Raw genomic sequence first — 24,459 nt, 5'->3', positions numbered from 1 at the left:
TGTACCAGAAACAACCATGCTTCCAGAGACCAAAAGAATTTTCAGGTTCATTCGACTTACTTGGAGGATGGGATTGGATATTAAGGATTCATTATATCTAATGGTCCTGATATTTGAAGAGCCCCAGGATAAATTCAAGTACCACTTACATTTGATCTATGTATCCCAGTGTTTTAATAACTTAGCATATAAAATAAGTAATATACAATGAGATATACAATGAGAATTTAATGGCTCACAGTTCTTGCTCTTTTTTTAAATATTTTTATTGATAAATATTAACATATAAACAAACATACATTATTAACATACAAACATTCGATACATGGTGTACAATCAACAGCTCACAATATCAATCATCACATAGTTGTGAATTCATCACCTTGATCATGTTTTAGAACATTTGCATCAATCCAGGAAAGAAATAAAAAGAATAAGAAAAAAACTCATATATCCCATACCCCTATAAAAAGAAAAAGAGAATCTCAGATATCCCATACTCCTTGCCCCTCCCTCTCATTGACCACTAGTATTTCCATCTACCCAATTTATTTTAACATTTGTCCCCACTATTACTTATTTTTTATCCATATTTTTTACTCAACTGTACATACCCTAGATAAACAGAGTATCAGACACAGGTTTTCAATCACACACAGTCACACTGTAAAGCTGTATCATTATACAATCATCTTCAAGAAACAAGGCTACTGGAACACAGCTCTACAGTTTCAAGTACTTCCCTCTAGCCACTCCAATAGACCATAAACTAAAAAGGGATATCTACAAAATGCCTAAGAATAACCTCCAGGATAACCTGTCGCCTCTGTATGAAATCTCTCAGCCACTAACACTTTACTTTTTCTCATTTCTCTCTTCCCCTTTTTCGTCAAGGTTTTCTCAATCCCTTGATGCCAGGTCCTGGCTCATCCCGGGAATTCTATCCCATGTTGCCTGGGAGATTTACACCCCTGGGAATCATGTTCCAATGTGTGGGTGGGGATGAGGGCAGTGAGTTCACTTCCATATTGGCTTAGAGAGAAAGAGGCCACAACTGAGCATCAAAAAAGGTTCTCTTGGGGTGACTCTTAGGCCTCATTTTAAGAAGGCTTAGTTTATCCTTTGCAGGAATAAGTTTCTTTGGGGTGATCCACAAGATAGAGGGCTCAGCCTATTGATTTGGTTGTCCAAACTGTTTGTGAGAATATCCGAACTTGTCCAAACGTGGAAGTCGAATATTTCCTCCTTTCTCCCCATTGCCCCAAGGGGAACTTGCAAATACTTCTTTATTCACTGCCCAAATTACTCTGGGATATATCAGAGCATCATATTAACCTGGATAAACCAACAAAGTCTTACAGTCTATTCAAGATACCATGTACTTATGATAAAACACCAAACTGACCATACGAGTGAGATCAGGAAATGCACTAGCCAAAATATAAATTTTGCATCAAATAAACATTTGGTCTCACACAGAAGTTGAAGTTTTTAAATATGGATGAGATCATTCTTCACCTTTTAGTCTGATTTAGATCAGCTTCATTTATATCTCTACTCAAAGTCAGATCCCTTTTTCAACTTTTTAAGCCGTCCCTGTACAGGGTACTACTGACTTTCATTGCTTCGGAGCTCTGAGTCTCAGGTTTCACATAAATACCCGAAGTTTCTGGGAACGACCAGGTTATAATCAAATTCAGAATCTCAGAATTTAGAAATAATAGTTACAATTCATGAATATATGTGACTGCTGTAAGAGCTTATAATCTAGGACCATTTACAATAGGTCCAACCTGATAACCCATGTTCTCAACTTCAGTTCACCTAGTTTTATATTATAGTTAGTCCATATGAGTGAGACATCATAATATTTGTCTTTTTGTTTCTGACATTTCATTCAACATACAGTCCTTAAGGTTCATACACCTAGTTACATGCCTCACAACCTCATCCTTCTTATGGTTGGTCAGTAGTCTGCTGTATGTATACACCATAGTTTCCCCTTCCATTTCTCAGTCATTGTATTCTTTTTTTTTTTTTTACATGGGCAGGCACCAGGAATCGAACCCGGGTCCTCGGGCATGGCAGGCAAGCACTCTTACCTGCTGAGCCACCGTGACCCGCCCAGTCATTGTATTCTTAGGCCACCTCCACTGATTGTGGGTTGAGAATATGCCACCAAAGACACTAGTGTGCAAATGTCCATTCATGTCCCCACACTCAGTTCCTCTAGTAAGTACTGAGCAAAGGAGTTTCAGGATCATATGACACCACCACCCCTAGCCTCCAATGGAACCACCACTCTGCCCTCCAAGGGGATGCACCTCTCATTTTCCCTACCAACAGTGAATAGTTACATCTCTTTCTCCACATTTTCTCTAGCACTTATTTCAGAACTGTGCTCATTTTTAAACAGTTTTATTCAGATATCATACAATGGCTCACAGTTCTGAAGGTAAAAGACTTGTTTACTCCTAAGCTTATTTTATGGCCAGCTAGCAATCTTTGGGGTTCTTTAAGAGTTCCTGTCATATGGCAATGTAAATGGCATCGTGTCCATCTTCTTCAGGGTTCCAGTAACTTCCAGCTTGTGAATGCTCCCATTGCTTCTCCTATGCCAAATTTCCTTTGCTTTTATGGACTTCAGTCATATTAGATTAAGGGTCACCCACTAGGCCACATCATCTTCAAACATCATATTTACAAATGGGATCTTAATCACAGGACCAGGGTTAAGGACCTGAACATGCCTTTTGTGGGGGACATGATTTATCCCCAACATGAGAGAAGGTCATATTCCTTCTCTGTCTTTACATCTTCATCTGTAAAATCTGGGTGATATTTTAACCAGCTCATATATTCTGAATAAAATAATTTGATTGATACATGCAGAGTGCTTTGAAGTAGGCTAAATAAATACTTATTAACATTGCTATAGTAACAAAGTATCACTATTATTAAATTCCCAATCCCAGAAGCTCTTTCTGAGCCCACCATGTGACCATTCATGTGCTCACTATTAGAACTATGTAATTTCAACTCTAAGATATTTTATAAATTAAGGAAAATTTACAGCAAATTGAACCAGAATATTTAAACACTACTAAAATAAAAATATTTTAGTAGTGTTTAAATATAACAACTATAGACAATAGGTCAATCCTTAAAGAGGAAGGAGCACTGACACCATTTTTCAGATATCCTAAACATTAAAAAATGTTTCCAAGTCAATTATTTATTCCTGGGAGGAATAATTTTTACAACATCAAAAACCTGACATAGTAGATTAAGAGCCAATGTTATGGAAAATTTTCCGTATTCAGTATTTGAAAATATGAATTTGTAACTAAAATAGGTAAAAGGGATACACACAATAGATGCTATCATTTAAACTACGTCATCCAGCAAAAATTCTTAATAAATCTGACATAAAGCATGAAAACAATATTGATAAATAAGAAAAGGAAAACCTCCAAAATCATCTAATAGACTCCTAAAGAGTGTGGAACAAAAATATAATTTGGATACTTGCTGAAAAAAAATGATTTCCTGATGAAAATTCACTCTCATTGCTGTTAGTAAATCATGTTTAAATGCTTTTGAATGTGAAATCAAAGCATCTAAGTATTCACAAATTTAGACAATTTGAACTACATGTTCTATTTTTTTGTCCCATTTCAGTCAGCCACCACAGTTCAGGTTTTACTGAAAGGTTTCTGTCAGTGAACATCAATGGTTTTTATTTAAACATCTTTGAAACTGACTCACATAACCCCACATACATCCAAATTAATCTCTGGCATTCCTTGGTTAGGCACTGACTCATTCAAGTTCTTCAAATACTTCCCTCAGGATTGAGTTCCTTAAATATTAATCCCAAATTTGGGCTTTACTGAATAAGAAATGCCAAAACAGTGTCTGGCATTCTGTCCATAAATTTCCTGAGCCTCTTCATAATTCAAAGTCTTAGTGTTCAAAGATGTGACAGATAAACCCGATATCTGACATTTTGGAGCTGACTGTCAGGGACAGGAAGCATCCAAGAAAAGAGGATTATTAATAGTAAATATTTTTGTAAAAACACAGAGGTATTGCTAAGCTTTGGATAGGATACAATATTGGACTTGGATATTCAATGAAGGCTCCTAAATTATCAATACCCAGGACAGTATCTGAAACAAGGCCAGGGTAGATGTGGTTACAGGGTGGTCCAAGAATAAGACTGCATAGGTAAGTCACTAATGCAATTTTAGAGGCAGGAATCTCCAAATTACATTAGACATACTAAGGCAATGGGATTGAAAAACATGAAAAATCGTTTAGACCCAGCAGATATATACAGGACACACCACACAACAGCAGCAGAATACGTATTCTTCTTAGGTGCACATGAATTTTCTTCAGGGTAGGTGATATGTCTGGTCATTAAACAAGCCCAAAATATTTTAAAAGATTAAAATCTGACAAAATATCTTCATCAACCCTTATTCAAGTGCAATGAAACTAAAAACCAATAATAGAAGGAAAGCTGGAGAAGTCAGACATATGAAGAAAATTAACAATACATTTTTTTGGCAACCAGAGGGTCAAAAAGTAAATCAAAAGGGAAACTAGTAAAGACTTTGTGACGAAAAAAAAAATAACACAACATACCAAAACTTCCAAGACAGGAAGTTTTCAAGAGAAATTTATAGGTGGAAACACCTACATTTATAAAGAAAATAAACCTGAAAATCAGTAACTTAAAATCTAACACTACATACTAAGAAACTAAAAAAGAGCAAATTAAACACAAAATAATGAGAAGGAAGGAAATAATAAAGATTAGGGTGGTCACAGAAGGAATACAGAACAGAGAAAATCACAATCCCAAAAGCTGGTAATTAGCAGTTAAAGTAAGTTGAGTAGATTGAAATTCTAGTGGTCAATGAGAGGGAGGGGTAAGCGATATGGTATGAGTTTTTTCTTTTTTCTTTTTTTGTTGGCATGATGCAAACGTTCAAAAAAATGATCATGGAGATGAATATACAACTATGTGAGGGTACTGTGAGCCACTGATTGTACACCATGCATGAATGTTTGCATGCTAAGAACGTATGTTTGGGATGTTCCAAGATCGCGGCTTGATAAGGTATGGAATTTAGTTCATTCTCCAGAGCAGCTAGTAAACAGCCAGGAACAGTAGAGAAAATCTTCTGGGGCCACATCAGTGACTGGACATGTAGCATACACCAGTCTGGATAAGCAGGATCAGCTGCGATCCCACCCAAAACTCTGAGGCCCCAAAGTCACAGAGGCCGGGGACCATACCCCATAGGCTGGTTCCTGGAGGGGAAAGGAAAGAGGTTTTACTACCAGCAGAAGCTGAGCTCAATCAAGCTCCAACTGTGGAATTAACTAACAAATTCTGACTACTAAAATAGGCCACCAGCTCAGATAAACCTTGAATAAGAGCTAAAGTTACTAGATTTTGCCCTGGCACAGAGGAGGCAGGGTTGACAGAATAAAAGAAACCAGTTTTTTTGGGCTCAGACAACATAAAAAGGTCTGGACCCTAAAACAAAAAAAGAGGGGGCACATAAGACCTGGAGATACAACCTGGAGAGCAACGTACCAACTTAAGATCTTGAGTAACAAACTAGAGGAAGAAGTGTCCTGCTCTGAAAAGGATTTTTTATTGCTTTGTTTCTACTGCTTAACTGCCCACTAGATACAACTGCAAGGTTTCTCAGGCTCCAACTGCCCCAGACAAGGGCAGAATTAAGCTTGTCTGAGAGACAAAGAGGCTGTTTAGGTGAAAAGTGTTAATCCCCTGGAGGCTGTGCCTTCCCCAGGAGACGGGAGGGCCCAGGAGACGGGAGGGCCCAGGAGACGGGTGGGCCCAGGTCAGGTGGTATCTCTCCCTCAAGTAATTCAGACACCAGGGACTGGAAAAGTGAAGCAATTAAAGCCAGCCTACAACCTTCCCTCTGACTCAACCATGCCCCCTGCAGAGAGATTCTGCTGAAGTTAAAGGTACCACAACACTTTAAGCTGGTGGAACCCACAGGCAGACAAGCGCCACATAATGGACAGGATAGGAAAAACACAGAGTCTTGAGGCTTTATGGAAAAGTCTGTCAATCTGCTGGGTCTCACCCTCAGGGAAAATTGATTCAGGTGATTCTTTCCTCCTGAGAGGAGGCCAGTCTGCTCTGGAAAAATCTGACTGAGGTCTATAATATTTAAGCAGACCCTCCTAAGGAAAAAAAAAAAGCCCCCATACAAGCAGGGCAAGAAACAAAAAAACAAGAAATGAAAAATACTGATCTGTTAAACAAAATCTATGCTAGAGGTCTAGAATAAGCTGAACTGAATGTGAAAGAAGAGACAGACAACACAGCCATCCGGCAAGAAAATCCAAGGTAAAAGAGTGAAAACAATGCCAAGATAGAGCCATGAAATTCACAAATATATGGAGGCTCACTAACACTCTTAAACACCAGTTGGTCAAGGAGGAAATCACAAGAGAAATCAGTAAATATGTCGAGGCAAATAAAAATGAAAACACAACATCAAAATTTATGGGATGCAGCAAAGGCAGTGCTAAAAGGGAAATTTATTGGCTTAAATGCCTATATAAAAAAGATGAAAGAGCAAAAATTAAGGAATTTACCATTCACTTTAAAGAACGAGAGACAGAATAGCAAACTAACCCCAAAACAAGCAAAAGGAAATAAATTCATGAAATTCAGAACATGAACACAATCGAGAAAAATCAACAAAATCAGAAGTTGGTTCTATGAGAAAGGCTGACAAAAAGAAGAAGAGAGAGAATGCAAATAAATAAAATCAGAAATGGAAGAGGAGACATAAACACTAACCCCACAAAAATAAAGGAGGTAATGAGAGGATACAATGAACAACTTTATGCTAATAAACTAGACAACATGGATGAAATAGACAACTTCCTAGAAAAGCATGGACAACCAACACTGACTTGAGAAGAAATAGACAACCTCAACAAACCAATCACAAGTAAATAAATTGAATCAGACATTAAGAAGCTCCCCCCAAAATAAAAACCTAGGACCAGATGGCTTCACATATGATTTCTATCAAGATTTCAAGAATTAATACCCTTAATTAATTAATAACCCTGCTCAAACTCTTTGATAAAATTGAAGAGGAGGGAAGGCTATCTAACTCCTTCTATGAAGCCAATATCACCCTCATACCATAGCCAGATAAAGACACGACAAGAAAAGAAAATTACAGACCAATCTCCCTAATGAATATAGATGTAAAAATCCTCAACAAAATCCTTGCAAACTGAATCCAGTAGCACATTAAAAGAATTATACACCATGATCAAGTGGGATTTATTCCAGGTATGCAAGGATGGTTCAACATAAGAAAATCAATTTAATGTAATATACCATATCAACAAATCAAAGCAGAAAAACCATAAGGTTATATTGATTGATGCAGAAAAGGCATTTAACAAAATTCAACAACCTGTCTTGTTGAAAACACTTCAAAGGACAGGAATAGAAGGAAACTTTCTCAACACGATAAAGGAAAACATGAAAAACCTACATCTAACATCATCCTCAATGGGAAAAGACTGAAAGCTTTCCCCCTAAGATCAGGAACAAGACAAGGATGCCAATGCTACTACTGTTATTCAACATTGTGTTGGAAGTTCTAGCCAGAGCAATTAGACAAGAAAAAGAAATACAAGGCATCCAAACTAGACAGGAAGATGGGAAACCCTCACTGTTTACAGATGATATGATACTATATGTTGAAAACCCAAAAAAATTCACAGCAAAACTAGTAGAGCTATTTAAATGATTACAGAAAAGTGGCAGGTTATAAGATCAGCATTCAAAAATCTATAGTGCTTTTATATACTAGTCAGAGCAATGTGAGGGGGAAATCAAGAAAAAATTCTATTTACAACTGCAGCCAAAAGAATAAAATATTTAGGAATATAACCAAGGATACACAAGACCTATATAAAAAAGAACTACAAGAAATTGCCAAAAGAAATCACAGAAGACCTAAATAAATGGAAGGGCATCTCCTGTTCATGGATTGGAAGACTAAATATGGTGAAGATGTCAATTCTACCTAAATTGATTTACAGATTCAATGCAATACCAATTAAAATCCCAAACACTTACTTTGCAGAAACAGAAAAAGCAATAACCAAATTAATCTGGAAGGGCAGGGTGCCCCGAATAGCTAAAAATATCTTGAGAAGAAAAATGAAGTCGTAGGTCTCGCACTACCTGACTTTAAGGAATATTACAAAGCTTCAGTGGTCAAAACAGCATGGTACTGGCATAAAGATAGATATACTGACCAACGGAATCAAACAGAATGTTCAGATATAGACCCTCTCATCTATGGACAACTGATCTTTGATAAGGCAGTCAAGCCAACTCACCTGGGACAGAACAGTCTCTTCAATAAATTGTGCCTAGAGGACTGGACATCCAGATGCAAAAGAATGAAAGAGGATCCATATCTCACAACCTATACAAAAATTAACTCAAAATGGATAAAAGACCTAAACATTAGATCTAAGACCATAAAACTTTTAGAAGAAAATACAGGGAAATATCTTATAAAACTTGTAATAGGAGGCGGTTTCCTAGATCTTACATCCAAAGCAGAGCACTGAAGAAATAAATAGATGAATGGGAACTCCTCAAAATTAATCAATTTTGTGCATCAAAGAACTCTGTCAAGAAAGTAAAAAGGCAACCTACACAATGGGAGACAATATTTAGAAATGGCCTATCAGATAAGGCTCTGTATCCAGAATGTATAAAGAGAATTGTCCAATTCAACAACAAAAAGACAAACAACCCAATTACAAAATGGGCAAAAGGCATGAACAGACACTTCTCAGAAGAGGAAATACAAATGGCTAAAAGGCACATGAAAAGAAGTTCAACTTACCTGGCTACTAGGGAAATGCAAATCAAAACCATGAGATATCATTTCACACCCACCAGAGTGGCCATTACCAATAAAACAGAAAATGGCAACTGCTGGAGAGGATGTGGGGAAAGACGCACACTACCCACTGCTGGTGTGAATGTAAAATGATACAACCGCTGTGAAAGACAGTTTGGTAGTTCCTCAGGAAGCTAAGTATAGAATTGCCATATGATCCAGCAATACCATTGCTAATTATGTATTCAGAAGACACGAGGGCAAGGACACAAATGGACATTTGCACACCAATGTTTATAGCAGCATTATTTACAATTGCCAAGAGATGGAAACAGCCCAAATGTCCATCAACAGATGAGTGGCTAAATAAGCTGTGGTATATACATACAATGGAATATTATGCAACTGTAAAACAGAATAAAGTTATGAAGTATGTAACAACATGGATGGACCTTGAGGACATTATGCTGAGTGAGACTAGCCAGAAACAAAAGGACAAATATTGTATGGTTTCACTGATATGAACTAATATTAATGAATGAACTTGGAGAATTTCAGTTAAGTAGACAGATCATCAGGAGATAGAAATAGGGTAGAGATTGGGTAATTGGAGCTGGAAGGATACAGATTGTGCAACAGGACTGACTGTAAAAATTCAGAAATGGATAGCACAATATTACCTGATTGTACCACAATAATGTAAGGACAATGAGTGAAACTGAATGTGAGAATGATAGGGCTGAGGGCACATATGAAACCAGAAGGAAAGCTACATGATAAAAACTGAGATGGTATAATCTTGTGTGTTGCTGATACTGGCTCTGGTTCCCAGGAGGTACATAGGCTCAAATGAACTGCCAGCTTCCAACTTCACAGCCTTGCTATCAGAGCCTATAAAGTTGTTCAGAAAACTGCTTCTCCATCAACTTAGTATTGTTTTCACCATCCCCTTCCTGTTCAATGCTGTCACACACATTGTACAGCCCTGACACAAGTGGCACACCAATAAAATAACAGCCAGAGCTTGCTTTTGCTGCACTTACGCTCTCACCAAGAGTGAGAAATAGTGAAATAAATGAAAAAAGTGAGAAATAAATGAAAGCAGGAAAGTTGCGAAGTACAAATTTAACATGCATAAATCAGTTGTATTTAGACATACAAATTATGAGAAATTAAAAAAGGAAATTAAGGATAAAAATAATTTACAGTGGCACAAAAAGATCAAAATTCCTAGGAATCAGTTTAACCAGAGTATGCAACTGTTTACAGCTATCCACAAAATCTAGCTGAAAGAAATGAGAGTACCTAAATAAATGGAAACACATCCCATTTCATGGACTGGGAGATTTAATCCACTTCAAGTGGCAATATATGGCCAAATGATTTAGAGATACATTGCAATCCCTATAAAAAATTCCAGAGGCCATTAAAAAAAAAAAAAGCATAAAAGATGACCCTTAAAACATATAGGACCCAGAACAATTAAAACGTAAAAGAACAAAACTGGAGGACACCCAATTCTCCATTTCAAGCATAGTACAAATTTACCGTCATCAAAGTATACTGTGATACTGGCATAAAGGTAAACATATGAACCAATGGAATAGAAATGACAGTCCAGAAATAAATTTGGTCAATTAATTTTAAACGTGGCACAAAGATCCTGTACTCTGGAAAGAACAGTGATTTCACCAAATGGTGGTGAGACAATTGGATATTCAAATCCAAAGCATGATGTTTAATTCCTATTTTTCAGTTCTTACAAAAATTTAACTCCTTTAGAAAGCTAAATATAAGAGAAAAACTATGACACTTTTACAAGAAAATGTAGGGGCAAATCTTTACAAATTTTGTAATTTTTCATTACAATTAATGCTTAGATACGACATTTAAAGCACTAGAACCAAAAAAAAATTAGATAAATTGAACTTACTAAAAATTAAAAACCTTTGTTCATCAAAGAACCCTCTCTCAAAATTGAAAAGGCAACCTACTGAATGGAAGAAAATACTTGCAAATCATGTATGTGACAAGAGCCTAATATCCAGACTATAAAAATTCTCTTACCAATTTAAAAATGACAAATAATATAGTGATAAATGGGTAAAGGATATGAAAGGATCATTCTTCAAGGGATATATGCAAATGGGCAACAAACACATGAACTGACTCTCAACATCTTTAGTCATTAGAATATGCAAATCAAAACCACAATGAGACACCACACCCACAAGGGCAGTTACAATTTTTTTTTTAATTTAAAAGAACTGTTGGTGAGGATGCAGAGAAACTCAAACCCTTTTACAATGCGGTTCAAATGTACAATGGTGTCATCACTGTGGAAAATATTTGGGCAGTTCTTCAACAAGCTTTATTCAGAATTAGAAGATGATCTGGCAATTCTATTCCTTGATATGAAATTGGCGTCCAATTTTGCTGATTAAGATTAATAACATTTTTAACCTCTTCAAGAGAGTTAGTGGACTCTACCCAAGAGTAGTGAAGTAAAAGAGCAAAGTGCTTTCCTTTGGAACATGTCTCAGAAACCAGGTGACCTCCCTGAGTTTTCCAATTTTTGAGTCCTGATGAATTCTCCAAACAATGCATGTGAGTAGGCCTCATTCACTTACACTTATAAGTTCTTGAGTATACTGAGACTTTTTTATATCAAACACATACATTATATTTTATTGTATCAACTTCTGCCTCACCAAACTCATTTCTATTTTGTCTATTTGTGTCCTCTTCCCATTTTTCTCTTGAATCTATTCCATTATTATTAATTGCCTCCTCGAACATTCCAGGGCTTTGCTGTTCAATAATGCAAGCACTGAACATTTGTATGCCACATGAGGTTATTAAATTTAAATTAAATAAATTTAATTAAAACTAAAAAACAGAGTTCTTCAGTATCATTAGTCAAATTCAAACATCCACATGCCACACAAGGCTAGGCTTCTGTAATGGACTGTGCAGATACAGAACATTATCTTCATAGCAGAAAGTAATATTAGGTACATTGAACTAGATCTTAGATGTGTGTTCTAAATAACTGATTCATTTTTTGCTTCACTCTATTTAATACCTTTCTATTTTTCTTCAAATCATGTTTTATTGTATTTTAACTTCTTCAGGTAAGGGGTTAATATCATTAAATTATCCATTTTAATTAATAAAAGCATTTTCACAGTATAAGGCCAATAATTTTCCTGGGAACATCGATTTAGTTTTGTGACTTCGGCAATTTTATGTAATAGTGTACATTTGAAAAATTTGTGTCAAGTCTATTTAGAGATGTTTCCCCTGTTAATTTTAGTTCCTAGATTATATTTCCTGTTTGTCACTGCTTTATGGTTTTATTTTCTTTTGAATAAGAAATATTGGTTATCCTTTTCAATTTTTTTAGGTTTTCTGCCAACTTATTTAATGAACCACTTGTGTGCTGAGTCCGAGAGCTCTTTAAAAACAGATTTTCTTTCTTGCATGTGGTATTTTCATACATACATTTGTTGAAAAATAGTGGAGTACATTCTACTTTTTTTTTTTTTTGAGAAAGGAGGTAGGATTTTTATTGTCAAAACAAGTAGGAGTCACAAGCATAACAAATAATAAATAAACTAAGTAGGCATGAGGAGTCCTGCATGATAAGCCCAGGGCAGCAAACCAAAGCTTAGATAAATTTCAGTCTCCTGTAAGTGTTCCTGCTCCCAGAACCTGAAACCTGAGACCAACCAATCAGAACTTAACAGCTCCCTTTCTCTTCTGCAGCTTCGTTCCTCTAGGGCAAGGACAAGCCGAATAAGGAAAATTAATCTGCACTACTCTATAAAATGATTTTCGTTAAGACTACCTTATAGTGCCTATATAATTCTTCCTCTTGTTCTCACGCTACAACATGAATTGGTTATTGCAAATTCATGAATTTATACATTAATAATGGTGTGAAATTCAAATAATTATGTGTGGATTTTTATTTTTTGGATTTCTTTTTGGATGTTTTTGGTGATGACATGATCTGAAGGCAACTGTTAAGGACTGTGGAGGCAAGAGAGAAGAAAGTGACCACCAAACTCTGAATTCTCTATCCTCTCCACCTTTTCCAAGGTTCAATGTATGAGTCCCTCTTAGATTTGGCACCACTCATTTTGTATATGAGCTCTCTGATCTTACAAGCTCCAAAGGTTAGTGGGTCAATATTACTGATCAGAAGGATCAAATCATGAGCTTGAATCTTTAGCCTTTTCAGAAGTCCAATTTCATTTTTTCTATCTGTTTTAGTTTGCTAGCTGCTGGAATGCAATATACCAGAAACGGAATAGCCTTTAAAAGGGGGAATTTATTAAGTTGCAAGTTCACAGTTCTAAGGCCAAGAAAATGTCCCAACTAAAGCAAGGCTACAGAAATGTCCAATATAAGGCATCCAGGGAAAGATACCTTGGTTCAAGAAGGCCAATGATGCTCAGGGTTTCTCTCTCTATGGGAAAGGCACTTGACACACTTACAGCCATGGTAGTGGCTGCTAGCTTACGTTCCTGGCTTCTAGTTTCACGAGGCTCCCCCGGGGGCATTTTTCCTTCTTCATCTCCAAAGGTCTCTGGCTGCATGGGATCTGTAGCTCTTTCCAAAAGCCCTCTTAAAGGGCTCTAGTAAACAACTCCACCTTGAATGGATGGAGACACAACTCCATGGAAGCCATCGAATCAAAAGTTACCACCCACAATTGGGTGAGTCACATATTCATGAGAACAATCAAAAAGCTCCCAGCAAGCAATACAGAATGAGGATTAAAGGACATGGCTTTTCCCAGATCCATCACAGATTCAAAACAGCACATACAGCTAGTTTCTTTCTCCATGCACACAGTAAGAAATGAACGATAAAGAAGGAATCCTTGAATTCTTAAAATAGTGATTTGCCAACCTCTGACAATGAGGTACTAATATGTTCGAAAATTGGGGGGGGTGAGAAGCTCTGCCTATCTAACAAAATGGCAACATCTCACCAAAGACAACTTACAATTTTAATGTACAATATTTCAAAGGGAAATATTTCAGATAGACAAAATTACTGAAAGTCACTCCAGAAAAGGAGCTCCCAAACCAAATAATTACATGGAATGGCAGATTATATTAAGAAATTGCCATATTCACAAATTGTTTAATTAAAGGATTCTTTAAAAAAGACAAATGAGAAATTAAAAGCTGATGACATTTATGGTTTTTTCTAAAAGCAAAAAAAATTTTAATTGAGGCTTATAAGCTCTCTATCTGTGTCTGTCAATAGGTATTTTGCATATTTTCCTACCTCTGAATGGTATTACCAAATTAACTTATACAACTTCTTAAAAGAACTCTGCTCAGACTGACTTAAAGATAAATAAGCAATTATATAAAAATTAATACTAGTAAAGTTACAGAAATTAAGGAAACCAAACTTTTAGTATTTCTAATGGAAAAAAAAGAATATTCACAGAACTAAATATAAGTGTTTTGAAGAAAATTAGTTTCCATAATTCAGATAAACCTTTGGAAAACAGAACTAATATTATTAGTTCAATAAAAATAACTACGTTTTTAGAATTATCAATGGAAGTACAGTATAAGCATATAATTTTATTCTACTTGGCTGCGTTCTTATATTTATATAGGATTATTGATCAAATAAACTAGCACTATATCAAACAGATCTTTACAATGATGAACTATGTAAATCTGTATTTAAAGAGCAATTGTGTTTTGAAGGATATTAGTGTGAAGATAGTTTCCAAGATATCTTTGACAATTTAAATATGTAAGGTATGCAAGATTCATTTTAAGAGAAAAGAAAGTAGTTTGTCTTAGAGTGAAATAACCAGTTCTTGCAGAATGAGAAGCAGGAATATGTAGGATTAATTACCTAGGACTAAATGAACTGATAAAGAAATATTATATTTTTGTTTGGATTCACATGAATGTTTAACTCAACTACTTTCTAGATACAAGGAAGCCCTACCCTTCACCCTTAAACTACTTATAATTCATGAAACATTCATCTTTCTCTCCCTGCCTCACTCCTTCAGAATTTGGAAAAATCTTATTGAATATTATTTTTTTGGCAATATAATTATTCACATAAACAATCAAAATCTGTCCTCCTTGACAATAGGAAATAATAGAAGACACTGGTTATATACCAACTCTTAGGAAAGGTAATTTAAGAGCACAGAGGGAATTCCAAACCGATTGCCTATTGTAGTCTGCAACTTGATGCAGTCACCTGTGCTTAACAAACTGTGTAAAAGCTCTAATAGAAGCTGCCCAATTAGTTAAAGCCTCAGTACACTTAACACTGAGTAGACACAACATTTTTCCTCCAGAAATTCGACTGCTTATGAAATTCTACTTTTACCAACTAATCTTCACTTAAGTGCTGCAGTTTTCTTAACCTTTATCTGATGAGGCAGAACTTCAATATTAAGTCGGTAACTTCACAAATAATGACGCAAAACTTGTTCCTTTAACAATCCCAGATGTCACTGTATTTATTACTTATGATCGAAATTCTGAGGGTAAATTCCAAACAGACTATTCAGTACTACTCACTATACCTAACTGAATGAGGGAGGCTTCTGCAGCTAATTTCTGCTCAACAATATGACCCCTGTGCTCATAGCCTAGCTTTCTTTCTCTCTGAAGGAAAATCTGTTAACATCTATACCAATAACATATATGCTTTTGGTGCAATCTATGATATCAGCATGCCATGGGAACAAAGATGGTTTCTCACTTCTTCTGGTTCTCCAATTCAAAACATCTAAGTAAATATGTACTTTCTGCCACTTTACTACCACCTATGGTTGGCATCATTGAGTAAGAAGCTCATTAAAAAAAAAAAACTTGCAGATTTTCAGTAAAACAGCTGAGATTACAGATGTAAAGTAAAATTGTCTAAATTGACCGAAGAAACTGGCCTTCCCTGGCCTCAGACATCACCTTTGGCCATGATGATTATTCACAGCATTCCCTTTGTGAAAGACACTCACCCCATATGTAACTGTTACTGGCAAATTCACAGCTGGAAGAACTAGAAAAAGAAGAGCAAACTAAACACAATGAGAAAAGAAGGAAAAAAAATTAACAAAGATTATATTGAGAACAAAAAAAAATACTAGAGAAAATTGACAAAACCAAAAGTTGGTTTTTACAGAAAATCAATAAAGTTGATGAACCCTTAGCTTGACTGATGAAAAAAAAATAGGAGGATACAAATAAATAAATTCAGAAATGGGAAAGGAAACATTACAACTGACTTGACAGAAATAAAAAAGATCACAAGTGAATACAATGAACAGGTTTATGCCAACAAACTAAAGAAAAATCTCCCAGCAAAGAAATGTCCATGATCAGATAGCTTCACTAGTGAATTCTAACAAGTATTCCAATAAAAATATCAATCCTGCGCAAACTCTTCCAAAAATTAAGGAGGGAATACTACTTAACTCAGTCTATGAAGCCAACATGACCCTAATACCAAAGCCAGAGAAAGATACTACAAAGAAAACTTCAGACCAATCTCTCTCATGAATAGAAATGCAAAAATCCTCCACAAAATACCTGCAAATTAAACCCAGCAGCACACTGAAAGAATTATAAAATAACTGTGATCAAGTGGATTTTAGTCCCAGGAAGTTCAACATAAGAAAATCAATTAATGTAATACATCACAAAAACAAATTAAAGGGGAAAAACCACAGGATCCTCTTGATTTATGCAGAAAAGACATTTAGCAAAATCAAGTATCCTTTCTTGATAAAAACACTTTGAAAGATAGGAACTGAAGGACATTTCCTCAAAATGATAAAGGGTATATATGAAAAAGCCACAGCTAATATCATACTCAACGGAGAGAGATTGAAAGCCTTCCCTCCAAAACATGAGCAAGACAAGGATGTCACCGTCACTAATGTTACTGAACGTTGTACTGGGAATTCTAGCTGGAATGCAAGAAAAAGAAATAAAAGATCCAAATTAGAAAAGAAGTCAAACTTTCTTTCTTTGCAGATGTCATAATTATGTATTAAGAAAATCCTGAAAAAATGACGGCCAAGCTACTTGAGTTAACAAAAAGGTTCAGCAAAGAGGCAGGATACAATATCAACACAAAAAAACAACGGTGTTTCTATATACTAGTAATGAGCTATCTAAGGAGGTAATCAAAAAAAAAATTCCATTTACAAAAGCAACTAAAATAATCAAATATCTAGGAATAAACTTTACCAAGGATGTAAAGCATATGTACACAGAAAACTACACAACATAGCTTTAAAAAAAAGACAGAGACCTAAATAAATAAAAAGACATTTCGTGTTCATGGATAGGAAGGCTAAAGGTAGTTAAGATGTCAATTCTACCCAAATTGATTTACAGATTCAACATGTTACCAATCAAAATCACAAAGCTTTCTGTGCAGAAAAAGAAAATGCAATAATCAAATTTATTTGGAAGGGCAAGTGCCCAAACAGCTAAAAACATCTTGAGAAAGAAAAATGAAGTTGGCAGGCTCATATGTCCTGACTTTAAAGCATATTACAAAGCTAAAGTGGAGAAAGCAGCATGGTACTGACATAAAGATATATGGACCAATGGAATCAAACTGAAAGTTCAGAAATAATCCCTCATCTACAGCCAAATGATTTTTGACCAGGTAGTCAAGTCCACCGAACTGGAAAAGAATAGCCTCTTCAACAAATGATGCTGGGAGACTTGGAGATCCATATCCAAAAGAATCAAAGAGGATCTCTATCTTATAGGTTATACTGAAATGAACCCAACAGGGATCAAAGACCCAAAACAATAGAGCTAAGATCACAAAACATTTAAAAGAAAATGTAGGGGAATATCTCAAAAATTCTGTGGTAGGAGATGGTTTCTTAGACCTTACACCCAAAGCCAAAGCATTTAAAGAATAGATAAATGCAACTTCCTCAAAACTGAACACTTCTGTACAATAAAGCACTTTGTCAAGAAAGTAAAAAGAGAACCTACTCAATGAAAGAAAATATTCAGAAACTACAACTCCAATAGAGATTTAAAATTCAGAATATATAAAGAAATCCTACAACTCAACAACAGAAAGACAAACCATCTAATTAAAAAATAGGCCAAAGTCATGTATAGATACATTTCTAAAAGAAAAAGCAAATGGCTAAAAAAGCTTATAAAGAGATAATTAACTTCACTAGCTGTCAGGGAAATGCATATTAAAACCACCATGAAATACTATTTCACACATACTGGAATGGCTGTTACCCCCTGACCCCTTCAAAAAACTAGAAAACTACAAGTGCTGGAAAGGATGTGGATACGTATACTTATTCACTGTTGGTTGGAAAGTAAGATGGTACAGCCACTCTGGAAGGCAGTTTCTGACAGTTCCTCAGGAAGCTATAAAGGTTTAAATTGTCATATGATCTGGCAATCTTGTTACTTAGTATAATCTTGGAAGATCTGAAAAAAGAGACACAAATAGACACATGCACATCAAGGTTAATAGTGGCATTATTCACAATTGCCAGTATATAGAAATAGCCCAAATGTCCATCAACTGATAAGTGGATCAGCTGTGGTATGCACACATGATGGAATATTATGCAGCAGTAAAAAAAAAAAAAGCAAGGAAGTCATGATGTGTGCAACAATGTGGATGAATACTGATGACATAATGTTAAGTGAAATAAGCCAGAAAGAAAAAGACAAATATTATATGTCCTTACTACTATGAACTAACTATAATGAAAAGAAAAAGACAAATATTATATGTTCTTACTACTATGAACTAACTATAATGAGCAAACTATAATGAGTTAAATTCAAGAGCACTGATCATCAGGAGATAGAAAGAAGGTAAAGATTGGGCAACTGATGGTTAAGAAAAACAGACTATTTAACAAGGTTGATTGTAGAGGTTCCAAAATGGATAGAACAATACTGCGGGATGGCAGCACAATACAATACATGTAACTAACAAAGCTGAGCGTCAGCACAGTTGAAAGAGGAAGACTAAGGTCATCTATGCCACCTGAAGGAAAGCTAGAGGAGAAAACGTAAACACACAGGTGAGTTTTGGGGTAACTTGGCCTTTCTATGCTCTCATTTTCCAGTCTGTGAAGTGGAAACAGTGGGAACATCTTTTGCTGATCCTGAGACACATACCCTGTGGATGACTGTGGGTGGCAACTTTTATTCACTGTCTCAATTTATGTTGCTTATCCTCTCTTTGTCTAAGATTTCTCATCTATCAATGTGAATCATAATTACACTAACTCATTCCTACATAACATTTTGTGATAATAAGTTAGCACATTCCAAGTACACAGACTTTTGTCTGATGTACATGAAAGTTTCCATTAAGATTTATTACGACCTGATAACCTTCCCATGCTTTCAAAAAAAAAAGGTTAACTCCCCTCTGGGAAGTTTTTATCAAGTTAGAAAAATGTATGCAAACTGTTAAGAAATGTAAGCAAAAGGATAAGGAAGAATTGAACTAGCAATCCAAGATACCTATAAAACCACCGTTAATCAACTAGAATGTGACAGATTGCTCACGATTTTCGTCATACTAACTTTTTGAAACCGTAACGCATTATTATTAGTACAGCAACATCTCTACAAGTCGGTTTTCACTGATGGAAAATAAAATAACATAATCAAGAACTTTTACCTGGTTTACACGGGCAGGAGCTACCAGCGCACTCCCGGTTCGCCCTCCCTCCACCGCTACGAAGAATCGCCCGGGCCCACGCTGGCTCCGCTGCCTGGTGTCACGCTCCTGGGGAACCCTCCGCAGCCCAGGCAGATCCAGGGATCTGCTCGCGCCAGGTGAGAGGCGGCCAAAGATCCCGTAGACTCAGGATACGAGAGATGTGGTCGCCGCCGCCATCTTAGGTGCATCGCTGCAGCAGTGCGCGCCCGAAGTTACCGAAACCTCTGCGATCACAGGCGATCTTGCTGGCGGAAGCTCCCTACGTACGGAACTATCGCGATAATAGACCAGCGAAGTGGAAAGCGGACAGAACGCGCTTCCGGTGTGATCCACTCAATCTCACCGGTGCGGCTGGGAGGAAGACGGTGGCTGTTTTCTGCGCGTAAGAAGTCTGCTCGGGCGCAGGAACCCATCACCCTAAACTACCAATAAGAAAAGTGACAGAAGAGTTGTCATATTTAATAGGTTTTAAGGTGCGTATTCTTTGCGTTTTAATATCTCTTAAAAAGTCAGGATGTGTCTAAAAATGAATGATGTGTTCTTGCTGAATTTCAGCATTTTCTCTTTCCTAGTGACTCAGGAAACAATAGTGCATCTTACAACTGATGGCAGCGTAGATTCGATGAAACACAGTACGTAGAACGGCAGCCCAATTGATGGGGCGTGTGAAACCAGTCCGTCTTGGAAGGATGTGCAGACAGAGGCGCCTTAGCCCCTCAACTGTTTAAAAGGCTCAGCGTGGTCACTCGTGAATTTGGACGAGCTGCTTTGGGCAGATGCGATGTGGTGGACCCAGTCCCGAGCTTGGAATTCAGTTTTTCGACCCGGGCAAAACCACTTCCGTAATCTCTGACACCGAGATTGTTGACCCAATAAACCTGAGCAAGAGTGGCTTCCTCGGTTGGTCAAATCAGTTTTCAGCCCTGGCAAAGTTTAGAATTTAATACAGAAAACCTCTTGTTAATATGGCCGATTTACGACCTCTTCTTCCTGAGACCCCTTTAATATGCTAGGAAAGGGTTTTTATAAAGGCAGAAATCCATGAGGACAAAAAGGTGGGAATCTTGTGGAGCTGGAGTTAGGTGGGTGGTGGTCGCTGCATTAGAAACTGGGGCATGAAGGCTAGTGCCTAAGACATGGTATCGGAAAATGCAGCTGGTAAAAGAAGAGACCCCCAGACCTCTCTCCCTACCCATACCCCTGGAAGGCATGGACCCCTTCCTCAGCAGTGACTGGGAAGAACTCAGAGAAGCCCAGCCGACTGAAGCAGAACTATGTTCTGAGGGGCTACTTGGAGAGGGGGCCTTCTCTCTGCAGCAGCTCCCACCTCAAAAGAAAAGACTGGTAGGCAGGAGTCCCAGCAGAATGACCCAGCCAGATCCTGGCCTTGAAGTTCAGCAGCACCAGGCACTAGGAGCATCTCATTTGTCATGGAACTGAAAATCCCAGGGTCCACAGTCGCATGAGTAGAGGGGGAAATAACAAAGAAAGAGGGACTCAGAAGGAACTGAGATGGTTCTTACACATATCTTCTGGGCTTTTAACGGATTTTTCTGGGGTACTTTCCTACTATTAGAACTACTGAATGATGAATTCTGCATTGTTCAGCATCATAATTTAATATCAGATTCTTTTTCCAAAATGATAGAACCACTTCAAACTTCTCTTTTTTATTTTACCAATCTTATGAGATTTTTTTAAACTTTTTTTTTATTTTACCAATCTTATAAGTATAAAATGATATCTAGTGATCTTACTTTGCATTTCTCCAGTTCTCAGAAAATCTGAGCATGTTTTGGTATGTTTATGGGCCCTTCATGTTTCCTTTTGTGTGACATTTTTTTTCATGTCTTTTTCCTATTTTCCTCTTGTGTTGTATTTTTTAAATGAGTTGTAATTCTTCATATAGTCTAGATACTGATACTTTTTTTCAGTTGGTATCATAAATATCCCCGTTTGTGACTTGCTTTTCACTTTTTTAGTGTCTTTTGATGAAAAGACGTTACTAATATTATTATGCTTAACTTCATGAAACTCCTCCTGTTTGTATACTTGTCTAATTTCCAGCAAACTTAATAAGCTCTCATATTCTAAAAACTTATCTGTAGGTTCTTTGGAGTTTTTAAATATTAATTGAATCTGTGCATAATGGCGATTTCCGGTCAACCTAATGTCTTTCCCAGCACCTTTAGAACAGTTGTTTGTAAATAGTGATAATGAGCATTGTGCTTTTTTTTGCTTTTACAAAGGGGATTTATTAGGTTACAAATTTACAGTCCTTAGGCCATGAAAATGTCCAAATTAAGACACCCAGAGAAAGATACCTTGAATCAGAGGAAAGACTAATGGTATCCGGGGTTACCCTGTCCTATGAGAAGGCACATGGCTGACATCTGTTCATCCTTTGCTCCCAGGTTGTGTTGCTTTCAGCTTCTGATTCCAGGGACTTTCTCAGTTCCTGTGGGTCCTTCTGGCTTCTCCTGGGGCATTTACTTTCTCCAAGTTTCTATGATTTCTCCAAAATGTTACTCTCTTAAAGAAGTTCAATAAGCAGATTAAGACCCACCTCAGATATGCGGAATCACAATACTATAGAAACAACCTAATCAAACGGTCCCACCCACAGTAGGTCTATACCCACAAGATCGGATTAAAAGTACATGGCTTTTCTGAGATATATGGCAGTTTCAGACCAGCACGCTGGGCTATGATGAAGTAGATTTTACCATTAGAAATGAGTGGGGAAATTTTTTATAACCCAAATGACAATATATACATACTTTCTTTATCTCTCACTTTACCCAAAGTGATCATACAGACTATTTTTCCTGTTGTGGCTTAAATATCAGAGGAAATACTCATACGGCATTGGAATGAGCTTTACTGGATGGGGTGTAACTCAGAATGTAAGTCTTGTCCAAAATTTCAGTATCAGAGCTAATACCAACATTGTGAAAACAAGGTAGACTGAGAATTCTGAAATTGAGTATTCAACTCTATCACTGTTAACACATGAAGCCTAAGAATCAGAACAAAAAAGGATATTGAGGTATATTCAATGTCCATTCCCATCAAGAAGCATTCTTTTCAGAAAGCAAGGGTAGATTAATACGGGTAAGTAGTTAAAAAATTCAGTTTAACTTATTTTTCTTCAGGGCTATGCATGCACTGGTAAGAAACTGCTAGTGTAATAGAAATTTAACTGCAAATGCTATATAAATCTACAAAATCTAATAATTTGATACTAATATTTGGAGTGTACATTTTATTTTTAGTTGCTGCCTCCTTATGTCAGAGCAATACTTTTTATATTAGTTTAAGTTGTATTTTTATATTTTCTCTGCATATAGAGGTTTTTTTATGTTAGACTGAAACATTTATTTTTTTCTTTCTAGGCTAGGTCTGTGGAATGACTATAGGAAATATCAAGTGATTTTTGTTTTGCTTAATTTTTCTTTTGAGGGTTATCCAGGGATGTTTTGGCTATTTGGAACTGTTGTACTTAAAGATTTGACAAATAAAATCTTTGGCATATGAGTGCATTTTTTGCTTATACTTCAATGACTTGATAAAAAATCAAACAAGCAAATAATTAATACTTTAGTTGTTAAAGTACTATTATATAAACCAAATTACAGGATAAAGTCCTCTCACTTATTTCATCGATTTACTGTAAAGTAAATGTAACTTTAAGTCTGTAGTCTCCAAATCAGATTTCTTGATTCAATTCTCTAATTTTATTGATTTTTCTATATCATAAAGATTTTGAAAGTTTAAAGTAAGAAAACTTTAGACATTTGAGCACATATTTTAAGTGTACATAGCTATTTTTCTCTGGCTTCATCATAATCCATGTTTGTACCTTTTTTTTTTTTGAGGCACATGGTCTAGGAATCTAACCCAGTTCTCTGATGTGGAAGGCAAGCATTCGCCTACCGAACCACCTATGCATTCTTATAATCCATGTTTGTAATAGTAAGGACACCATATCCAGAGCTTCTTAAACTATAAATCATAGTCCTGTTCTCTCTTTTTTCTCTTTTACTGATTTCTGGTCAGTTCTCATAAAAGTTTTATTTATAAGGCTTTATGTAAATAGGATTTCAAAAGTATTCAGTATTCAGTATTTCCCAGTTGAATCCAAGTTGGTCTTGTTTAGAAAATGTCTTCCTCCCCCCAACCCCCTACTACCCGCAACTGCTCCACCACCACCAATCCCACCCCAAATCCCATCCTTCCTCTGCCTTGCAAGGTTAGTGGAAGAGAAAATAAAAATGAGAAGAATTCTGGTTTGTAATTTTAATGATTCTTCCTACTTATGATGGTTTGCCTGTTTTAGTTTTTTAAATAACATGTCCTAAGTCAAGAGGCTCGCAAAGATGTAATTAAAAGAAAAAGCAAAAACCAGCATGGAAAGTGTAAAATAACTCAGCATAACCTTCCTGTATTCATTTTTGTCTGTCTGTCTGCTGTAATATCAGACAGGTCTAAGTTCAAATCATAATTGCCGTTTTTTTACCTGTGAGATTGTCAGGCAGTTTACATTAAAGCTGTGGCTTTGAAACTGGATTCTGTGAAGTCCAAGGATTTTCACGGGCTCTTCCTGGGGCTTATCTGCTCCTCTCAAGTGCCCCTCCCAGGCTAGCCTTTCTTTCCTCCAGAGCAACTTCACTTCAGTCTCTAACATATTCTACATTTGCATAGATTTTCTTATGAAAAAGGGAATTTTTTTGCTTAACAAAGACTGAAAACATCTGGGCCATTATAT

At 36.4% G+C, this 24,459-nt stretch overlaps 1 protein-coding gene and 1 long non-coding RNA gene across 3 annotated transcripts in view; one reads left to right on the top strand and one right to left on the bottom strand.

The window, feature by feature from the left end:
• LOC143648180 (uncharacterized) overlaps positions 1-19,946 on the bottom strand; it is a 33,156-nt gene extending 13,210 nt beyond the window's left edge. The window contains exons 1-2 of one of the 2 annotated variants that reach the window (XM_077117848.1): positions 19,650-19,946; positions 15,970-18,433 (exon numbers count right to left, since the gene is read on the bottom strand). The gene's annotated coding sequence lies outside the window, so the exon portion shown is untranslated. The remainder of the gene's footprint in view (positions 1-15,969; positions 18,434-19,649) is intronic. The other variant, XM_077117834.1, reaches the window with a different exon arrangement.
• LOC143648197 (uncharacterized) lies at positions 19,664-20,584 on the top strand. Its single transcript, XR_013158439.1, has 2 exons — positions 19,664-20,164; positions 20,247-20,584. It is a non-coding gene; the product is annotated as an uncharacterized LOC143648197 (long non-coding RNA).
• The last annotated feature ends 3,875 nt before the right edge of the window (positions 20,585-24,459 follow it).

This window comes from Tamandua tetradactyla, chromosome 1 (assembly GCF_023851605.1).
Source record: "Tamandua tetradactyla isolate mTamTet1 chromosome 1, mTamTet1.pri, whole genome shotgun sequence".
NCBI lineage: Eukaryota > Metazoa > Chordata > Mammalia > Pilosa > Myrmecophagidae > Tamandua > Tamandua tetradactyla.
The sequence above is the reverse complement of the archived record's forward strand: the minus strand, read 5'-3'. Positions and strand labels throughout refer to the sequence as shown.